At 33.5% G+C, this 9,606-nt stretch overlaps 1 long non-coding RNA gene across 1 annotated transcript; it reads right to left on the bottom strand.

The window, feature by feature from the left end:
• Positions 1-3,734: 3,734 nt before the first annotated feature.
• LOC145806428 (uncharacterized) lies at positions 3,735-9,041 on the bottom strand. The gene is made up of 2 exons (XR_014349556.1): positions 4,358-9,041; positions 3,735-4,091 (listed from the first exon to the last, which is right to left on the bottom strand). It is a non-coding gene; the product is annotated as an uncharacterized LOC145806428 (long non-coding RNA).
• Positions 9,042-9,606: the final 565 nt, after the last annotated feature.

The raw sequence follows: 9,606 nt of genomic DNA, 5'->3' as shown, positions 1-9,606 counted from the left end.
AAGCCAAGCTCGAGCTCGATAAGCAAACGAGCTGAGCTTGATCTCAGTAAAACTCGGCTTTGCTCGGCTTGTTTGCAATCCTAGTTACGTCGCTGCCTTCGTTGCATTAAAAATTATATACTAAATGGATTTGCAGATAAACATTTGCTTCAATTTGTGGTTAAAGCCTTGCATTAAAAATTATATATCAAATGGATTTGCAGTTAAACATTCACTTTTATGTTACCTCACTTACATTAAAAATTATATATATATATATATATATATATATATATTGAGTTTGAAGAACAAAATATGAAAGCCGTTTGGAGAAATAGAAAGTGGGTTTTCGAAAAGCTAACGTATATACTAATCTCGTAGCCAATTACATTAAAAATTATATATATACAAGTAGTGTTTATGTTCAATTTTTTTTCTTTTTTCTATATGGCATATCTCTCCTCTTCTTTTTTTCTCTCTCTCTACTATGTGGCGCATTACTCCTCTCATACTTTTTTAAAATGCCCTCTCAATTTTACGTGTTTTTAAAATGCCATTATATATAGACATTCTCAATCTTACATATTTTTGAAATTAAGGTTGACCTCATTTAGAATTGACAACTGCTTATACATCATCAAATAGTTCACTAAAACTCTTAACTTTCTATGTAAAAATTTATATTGCATGATAAGTCTTACTATTTATTAAATATGGTGTGCCAAACACCCAGTTGGTGAAACAAAGTGATGAAATAAAATCAGTGAGAAATAAGATTTTTCTCTAGAACCAACTACTATTAAAGACTTGTTTGGTATCATTTTCAAAAGTTATTTCTACTTTTGAGACAAAAAAAAAAAAAAACAGAAACTAATGGAAAACATTTGAGAAACTATTTTAAGAAAATGTTTTTGGACCAATTTTTACAAGTAAAATTAAATATATAATTAAGTGTTATCTTAAGAAAATACAATTTTTGAAAGGGAAAAATGCAGTTTTAGAAACCAATTGTGTTTAGTGGTCTAGCTTTTTCAGTTTGACTTTATTAGGGATACCCTTCTATACATATATATATATATATATATATATATATATATGTGTGTGTGTGTGTGTTTTTCTAGGAATTTTTTGATTCATTTTAGGGTTTAGGTTCACAGGTGTTGTTTGGATTATTTTATTTTTTATTTTTTTTATGGGTCCTGCTACGTTTCATGAAAACTGTCATGAAAACTGTCATGAAAATCATCTGCACCGTTAGATCATGAGACACATACCTGATCTAAAGGTGCAGATGGTTTTCATGACAGTTTTCATGAAAATTTTTCATGAAACCTAGCATTTCCCTTTTTTTTATTTATGGTGTGAGTGTTGTTTTGTATCTTGTTTGTCATATTGTTGTTTGGATATTTATGTTTAGACATTGTTGGATTATGCTTTTATATATATTATTTTTACTTGCCTCAAAAAAAAAGGGGGGGGGGGGGATATGCAAAATTTAAAAATTAAAAAAAAAAAGAAAAAAGGGTCAGGGACTTTTTAGGGACGGGGGGTGATGGGTTCCCAGCTATAGATCGGGGGTGAGGACGGAGATGGTGATACCTTCAAGGATCGGGAACGGGAACAAGGAGTGTAATCCTCGACCCGTTACCAATCCTAGACTTTATGGCCTTTGAGGCTTGGGCTTCCTCAAAACAGCAAAACTAGTAAGTGATTCCATAGTTTTGGAAATCGGAATAGACCGGCCAGTTGAACTAGTTGGCCTGTCAACTAGTCGTTGGTCTGATTCGGGTCACTGCTAGAACCATTCTATACAAAGAATTAGGGTGTTCTGTGAAATTCGCTTCAATTTGATATTAAACCGCTGAACCAGTTGACTCAATCCGGTTATGTTGCCACCTTGCATTAAAAATTATATACTTCATGGATTTGTGGTTAAACCTTGAACTAGTTGACCCGGTCCAATTCCTTGCATTAAAAATTATGTACCAAATGAATTTGCTGTTAAACATTTGATTCAATGTTAAAGCCATGCATTAAAAATTATACCGAATGGATTTACAATTAAACATTCACTTCTATATTGGCTTCCGTACATTAAAAATTATATATATATATATATATATATATATTATTGAGTTCGAAAAAGGAATAGGACAGCCAGCACGCGGAAAATAGATAGAGGGTCATATATATATAATTGAGTTTTAAAAAAAAAATAGAAAAGTCGCTTGAAGAAAAAAAAAACAGGAAAGCCAGCATGCTTGAGGAAATGGGAAATAGGAGGGTCTCATATATATATATATATATATATAATTGAGTTGGAAGAAAAAAATAAGAAAGTTACTTGAAGCAAAGAACGAGAAAGCCAGCATGCTTAGCGAAATAGAAAGAGGATCTTATAAAAGAACAAAAAAGCTGCTTGAGAGTCTTCAAAAAGCCAATAATCAATAATTTCAAACCATAACTTACGGTACAAATTGGTCTGTTGCCACTAAACTACTTTCCTTGTTTATGTAAGTAATCACAATAATAATAATAATAATAATATATAATTCGTGTCAACCACCTATGATATATAATCTTTCCAAAGTTATATATTGCTTTTTCAACTTTAACAGTTTGTGTTAAATTACTAATCAAATTTTAATTGGTGACATTCAGCTTAAAAAATTATTATCAATATTTGTATTTATATACTATTTTTAAAATATTTATTAAATTTGTATGACATCTTGGTTCAATCAGATTAAACCAATGACTTGTCCATCTAAATTTTTTCTAATTAGCTTACCGGTTCAATTTTTGAAACATTGAGTGATTCAAAGTACACTCTAAACTTCTCTCCACGCCTATCTTCTAAAAAAAAAAAAATCAATTTTCTCAATAAAGAAAAAAAAAATCAATAAAATCATAATACCACGTCTTCACGGATATATAATATAATTCCTAGCCAATAATAATTTATCATACTAACACAACAAGGCTCAATATATCTGTGGTGATTACATAATTATCTTAAAACACATAATTACACATGAATTGTATGTCCTTTCATCATTAATCGATGAGATATCACGTATCAATAATAATATAAGATTACTGTTATACTGAATTGTCATGTTTGATTCACAACACTAATAGTGAAGTATTAATAATCCTATTAAATTAGTGTGGTATTAACTATCCCATCCCTACCCCATTACTAATAATCCTACAAATTTGTTGAATTAATTATCCATTAGATTAATAATCCTAAACCAAATGTCAAAACAAATATGGGATGATTGGACCCACGGATTAATACGGATTAATAATCCTAATCCATGCTTTAATCCTTCCAATCAAACATGCCAAATGTGTACTCTCATCTTCTCTCGCACATTAGCATGTGTGCTCCCACAAGATGGGCATGAATTATGGAGAGCAGTTCGGGATGTGTACTTGGAATATTTTTTTGCCCTCAATAAAATTGAAAATAATAATATGTTCTTACAAATTGTGTACTTGCAAAATTTTGCCCTCAACGAAAAGCAATTATTTTATTTTTATTTTAAAATAAAATAAAATTAATGGTAGCATTTTTATTTAATGTTGATTGAATTTATAATTATTTTATACATAAACATAAATGTGCAGAGTCACTATGGTTATCACCACCACTACACCCCCACCCCGCCAGCACCATAGTCGTCGCAGTTGCTGCCACTACCGCTATCTATCCACTACCACTATCAACCATTTAGTACACATGCGAGGATTTAAAAATAAATAAATAACAATATTTAAGACCAATTATATTATATATACATAGAAAAGTGCAACAAAAAATTAGAGAACCCAATAAGGAAACTTTTGGGGCACAAAATCGCGGTAAGGAAACTTTTGGGGCTCTTTTGGGGCATAAAACCTGCTTTGCTAACTCCTCACCATTTGGTGCCGAATGGAGTTGAAATGCAATTGGACGGCATCAAAAAATATGCTTAAAGCCATGCTAGATATCGTCAAATCGGCAAGTAGAGCAAAGTTGGATCATCGCATCAAAACATCCTTTCAGATTGCATGCAGCTCGATATTTGATGGCATCAAAATACCTTGGACGGCTTCAAATTGCACTTAAAACGGCATCAAGATACACCCCAAAAAATATTATGAAGACACCATCAAAATGCACTCAAGACCATGACAGATGGGTATCAAAATGCACTTGGTAAATGATATCAAAATGCAATTAAGAGCATGCTAGATAGCATCAAAATGTGCTTATCAAAATGCACTTAAAGAGCATGCTAGATAGCGAGCATGCTTGATAGCATTAAATGTGCTTAGAACCATTGCATATGGATTAAAATGCACTAGTACTTGGATGGCGTCAAAATACCTTGGAGTTGAAACCCACTTTGCTAACTCCTCACCATTTTGTGCCGAATGGAGTTGAAATGCAATTGGACAGCATCAAAATACGCTTAAAGCCATGCTAGATATCGTCAAATCAGCAAGTAGCGCAAAGTTGGATCATCGCATCAAAATATCCTTTTAGATTGCAAGCAGCTCAATATTTGATGGCGTCAAAATAACTTGGACGGCTTCAAATTGCACTTAAAATGGCTTCAAGACACACTCCAAAAAAAAATTATGAAGACACCATCAAAATGCACTTGAGACCATGAAAGATGGGTATCAAAATGCACTTGGTAAATGATATCAAAATGCAATTAAGAGCATGCTAGATAGCATCAAAATGCACTTGTGAGCATGCTAGATATCAAAATGTGCTTATCAAAATGCACTTAAATAGCATGCTAGATAGCATTAAAATGTGCTTAGAGCCATCGCATATGGATTAAAATGCACTAGACCTTGGATGGCGTCAAAATACCTTGGAGTTGAAACCCGCTTTGCTAACTCCTCACCATTTTGTGCCGAATGGCGTTGAAAGGCAATTGGAAGGCATCAAAATACGCTTAAAGCCATGCTAGATATCGTCAAATCGGCAAGTAGTGCAAAGTTGGATCATCACATCAAAATATCCTTTCAGATTGCAAGCAGCTCGATATTTGATGGCGTCAAAATAACTTCGACGACTTCAAATTGCACTTAAAATGGCTTCAAGATACACTCAAAATGCACTTAAGACCATGACAGATGGGGTATCAAAATGCACTTGGTAAATGATATCAAAATGCAATTAAGAGCATGCTAGATAGCATCAAAATGTGCTTATCAAAGTGCACTTCTGAGCATGCTAGATATCAAAATGTGCTTATCAAAATGCACTTAAAGAGCATGCTAGATAGAATTAAAATGTGTTTAGAACCATTGCATATGTATTAAAATGCACTAGACCTTGGATGGCGTCAAAATACCTTGGACAGCTTCAAATTGCACTTAAAACGGCTTCGAGATACACTCAAAAAAAAAAAATTGATAAAGACACCATCAAAATGCACTTTTTCTACTACTTTCAGATGTCATTTTCTACACAACAAACGAATAAAAAAACAATTTTAGTGTAATGTAATGTGTGATGAATTCATTATTTGTGCCTTTTTTTTTTCCCCTAACAGAGACAGAAGAAGAAGCCAGCATCGAAGAGAAGGAAAAAAAAAAAGAGACAGCAAAAAAATAAATAAATAACCAGAGAGATCAGATAAGAAGGAGAAGAAGACAGCATCGAAGAAGCAAAAAAAAAAAACAGAGACGTGAAGGGGAAGAAGAAGAAGAACCCAGAATTGAATACGCAGGAGAGAGAGAGAGAGAGAGAGAGAGAGAGAGCAGGAAAAAAAAATGTGCTAGATAGCATTAAAATGTGCTTAGAACCATTGCATATGGATTAAAATGCACTAGACCTTGGATGGTATCAAAATACCTTGGGCGGCTTCAAATTGCACTTAAAACGGCTTCAAGATACACTCCAAAAAAAAAATGATGAAGACACCATCAAAATGCACTTTTTCTACTATGAGATGTCATTTTCTACACAACAAATGAGTAAAAAACAATTTCAGTGTAATGTAATGTGTGATGAATTAATTATTTGTACCTTTTCTTTTTTCCCAACAGAGACGGAAGAAGAAGAAGAAGACAGCATTGAAGAGAAGCAAAAAAAAAAAAAAACAGACAATAAAAAAAACAGAGAGAGCAGAGAAGAGAAGAAGAAGAAGAAGACAGCATTGAAGAAGCAAAAATAACAGATACAGCAGTGAAGGGGAAGAAGAAGAACCCAGCATCAAATAAGCAAAACACATAGAAAAAGCAGAAGAAAAAACGACAAAAAAACAGAGGCAGCGGATAAGGAGGAGGAGGAGGAGGCCAAAAAAAACCAAGAAAGAAGAAAGTAAATAAAAAAGAAAAAAGAACAGCAATAGTGAAGAAGAGAAGAAGAACTCACCCGTGGTCCAGATGAGACGAGCTTAAGGTAAGAAACACCACAACATTGCTTCTTCGATAGATTAGGGATTTTCAGTCGTAGATAGATTTGGGGCTGGGTGTTGCGTTGTATACCTCAGAGTTGAAATCCTATGTCGTTGGAGCCTTTCGAAACACAGATATGAACCGTTAGATTATGATCAGGAAAATAATAAATAAAAAAGGGCTCCATCAGTTGTGCGCCTTGCTCCTTTTGTTGCCTGGCCAAGGCACGCCCCTTCTTCAACTCGCCTCACCTTGGGTGGCGTAAGGCGCTGCCCTTGCACCTCGCTGCACCTAGGCGCACGCCTAGGAGCGCCTTTCACAACACTGTCTAGGACCATGCAGGATGGCATCAAAATGCACTTGGATGGCTTCCAAATGTGCTTGGTACAATGCTACATAGCATTAAAAAATTGCACTATAATAAACATAAACAAAAACAAAAGCAAAAACAAAAAAGTTTTAGTTCATTAAGTGCAAGTATTTACCACGTAACGTTGATCATCCCGAAAGAGCGGAGAGTTTCAAGTATTTGACAATGAGAAAATAATAATAACAGTATCTTAGCGAGATGATATAATAAGTCATCTATCCATTACTTGATAACTTCTAGTGATCTATTGTAAGCAATGGAAACCCAACTTCAATATGGAGGTTTATGTGGTAGTAGTCATCGTGTATTACAAATACTATGTTGAATCATTAAATTTATAAATTATAAATATAAATCATTTCGGTTTGATGTTATGAGAATTACGCACAGATAATAATAAATACTAAATGCTGCTAAAAAAACTATTAATAAAACAGAAGTAGATGTGGCATAAGTATCCTAAACTATATAAAATGCCCAAACTAACCAAATCAAACCAAACCAAGCCTTAAGTCCAATCAAATGAGGTTAGCTGCATAAATCTTTCTTCTCCACTCGACTCTGTCCAAGGCTATTTCGTTAGTCAAATTAAGAAGATTCATATCTCTAATTTACTACACTAATTTACGTCAATCTAGGTCTATCCATTTCCCTAATACTACCATCTGCCATCACAAACTATATAAAATGCCTAGCTTTATTTTATTTTATTTATTTTTTTTTTTTTTTATTGGCACCGAAGTGTCCGGATATCTAAGTTAAGCATGTCTCCAACTTCAAGGAAAAAGAAGGGGGAAGAAATTGTTGAATTCATACTGGGTTCACTAGAATCGCTACTAGCGTGTAACAAAAATGACCGAAATATAGAAATGAATTATCACCAACTAGATCCTATTGCCAAGTCCCAATTTCACTTTTTAGTCCAAATACGTATGATAAATGATTCAGAGATCAGAACCTTATGATTCTCATTAAATCATGTAAAATTAGGGATTTCCCATTTATTTTTGGCTACATTAGAGGAAAGAGGAGAGAAGTCGAACCCATGACCTCTTAGTGAGGCGCAATCCTATTATTTTCAGATAATATCAATAAAATTAGTTCAAGGTCAAGTTTGACATGATTGAAAAAAGACAAAAAGTCAAAAAATCACTATCCTATTTAAGTCACATCATTTTATTTAAGTCACATCACCTCTCTAACACATCACTTCAAACCCAACCCAAATCCAACCCATATTTCATAAAAAGTCAAAAAGTACACTTATTTAGTCTTTCCAAACTAGGCCCAAGTGTAGTGAACTTTATATCGATGTAAAGTTGGTTTGACTCTTAGGCCTTCTCTCCTTTTCTTTCTCTTCTTTTCCCTCACTCTCTCTCAAGCCAAATTAAAATTCTTGAACAAGCTAGCTCCTCTCCCTTCTCTCTCCTTCCTCTTTTACGTTTTCCAATTAATATTTACAATTTTTTGAAAAATATAAGAGAGACACATGCCTATCCCTCTCACATCAGGCCAAGTTGGAGGCATTGCCTCATAAAGTGAGGTGTGTATGCTTCATCTATGCTCAATTAGCCACTTGATTAACCTTAATCAATTGAGGTTAACACAAGTTAATCATAATTAGGTCGTAATCAAGTGCAGTTGAATTTCATATAATGTATACAAAAAAAGAATTTCACATAATGTATACAAAATGAAAAATACAGGGATTTAATCATTTGGGCATAAAACAGAGCAGCAACCAAATCGAAAGCCTTCAGATCAACGAGAGAGAGAAGGGAGGTATAGATGTGAGCCTTTCTACCTTCTCTTAATGCCTTCGTCTTGATCTGCACAAACGAAAATCAACCAAATCAACCAAATTAACAAGATTGGAAAGGAAGAGCTTCAGCCTAATCAGGTTAAATCTTAACCTACTGCCATAAATCTGGAAAATCCTATACATGTGACAAGCAAATTCAATGAAAGCTCACGAAGATTTGAATGACAAATCAAATAAAAATAAATAAATACAATAGATCTGCTAATAAGTCTTGTGAATCGATAGTAAAAAAGCAACGCCACTGAAATCAAGAGCCCAATTGGATCAGAAAATGTTTCAAATTCAGTTAGAAAATTCCTCATCAATGTATGCACAGGTCTCGTATGAATGGAGAGAGAAGAACCATGTACTGAGAATCTTCAATGGAGCTTCGCATGATCGGCGATCGGTGGAGAGGCTAGAGAGAGAGAGAGAGAGGGAGAGAGAGAGTGATTAGCAATAGTGGAAGTGGTACCAAAAACGCTTAAACAGAAATTCATATAGATAAATTTAAAATTTTCCAACACAAAAAAAAAAAAATGAAAAATTGTATGTTAAATAAGTGTCCATTTGTGAAAATACTTACAAATTATTTTTTATAAAAATGATGTTATATCATCAGGAGAGAACCATAAGGGTATATGTAAGAAAAAAAAAATAATAATTTTACAAGAAGCATATTTATTTTAACTTTTTTTAGTGTATGTTAGTGTTTATTTGGGAAAGTATTTCTTAGTTTTCTATAGGCTCCGTTTGGCAAGGAAGGTTGGGGCTAAAATAGTCACAAAAGACAAAATAAGTTATTTTAGCCACAACAAACAAAACATCACATCCAACCCATAATCATTACACTCTTCTCTCACAAAAAAGTAAAAAAGCTAAAAAGCTAAAAAGTCCTTCCCAAATCAAGTTTTTTAGCCCAGGCTAAAATAACCAAAAAAGCTAAAAAGCCAAAAAGCCAACCCACTTCCCAAACGGAGGCATAGTTATTTTTGAAATATAATAATATAGTTGACAAGTTCATTTTTCATATTCATTGTAAAGA

This window comes from Camellia sinensis, chromosome 13 (genome assembly GCF_055761805.1).
Source record: "Camellia sinensis isolate YWXY chromosome 13, ASM5576180v1, whole genome shotgun sequence".
Lineage (NCBI taxonomy): Eukaryota > Viridiplantae > Streptophyta > Magnoliopsida > Ericales > Theaceae > Camellia > Camellia sinensis.
This window is presented reverse-complemented; position numbering and strand designations above follow the sequence as displayed.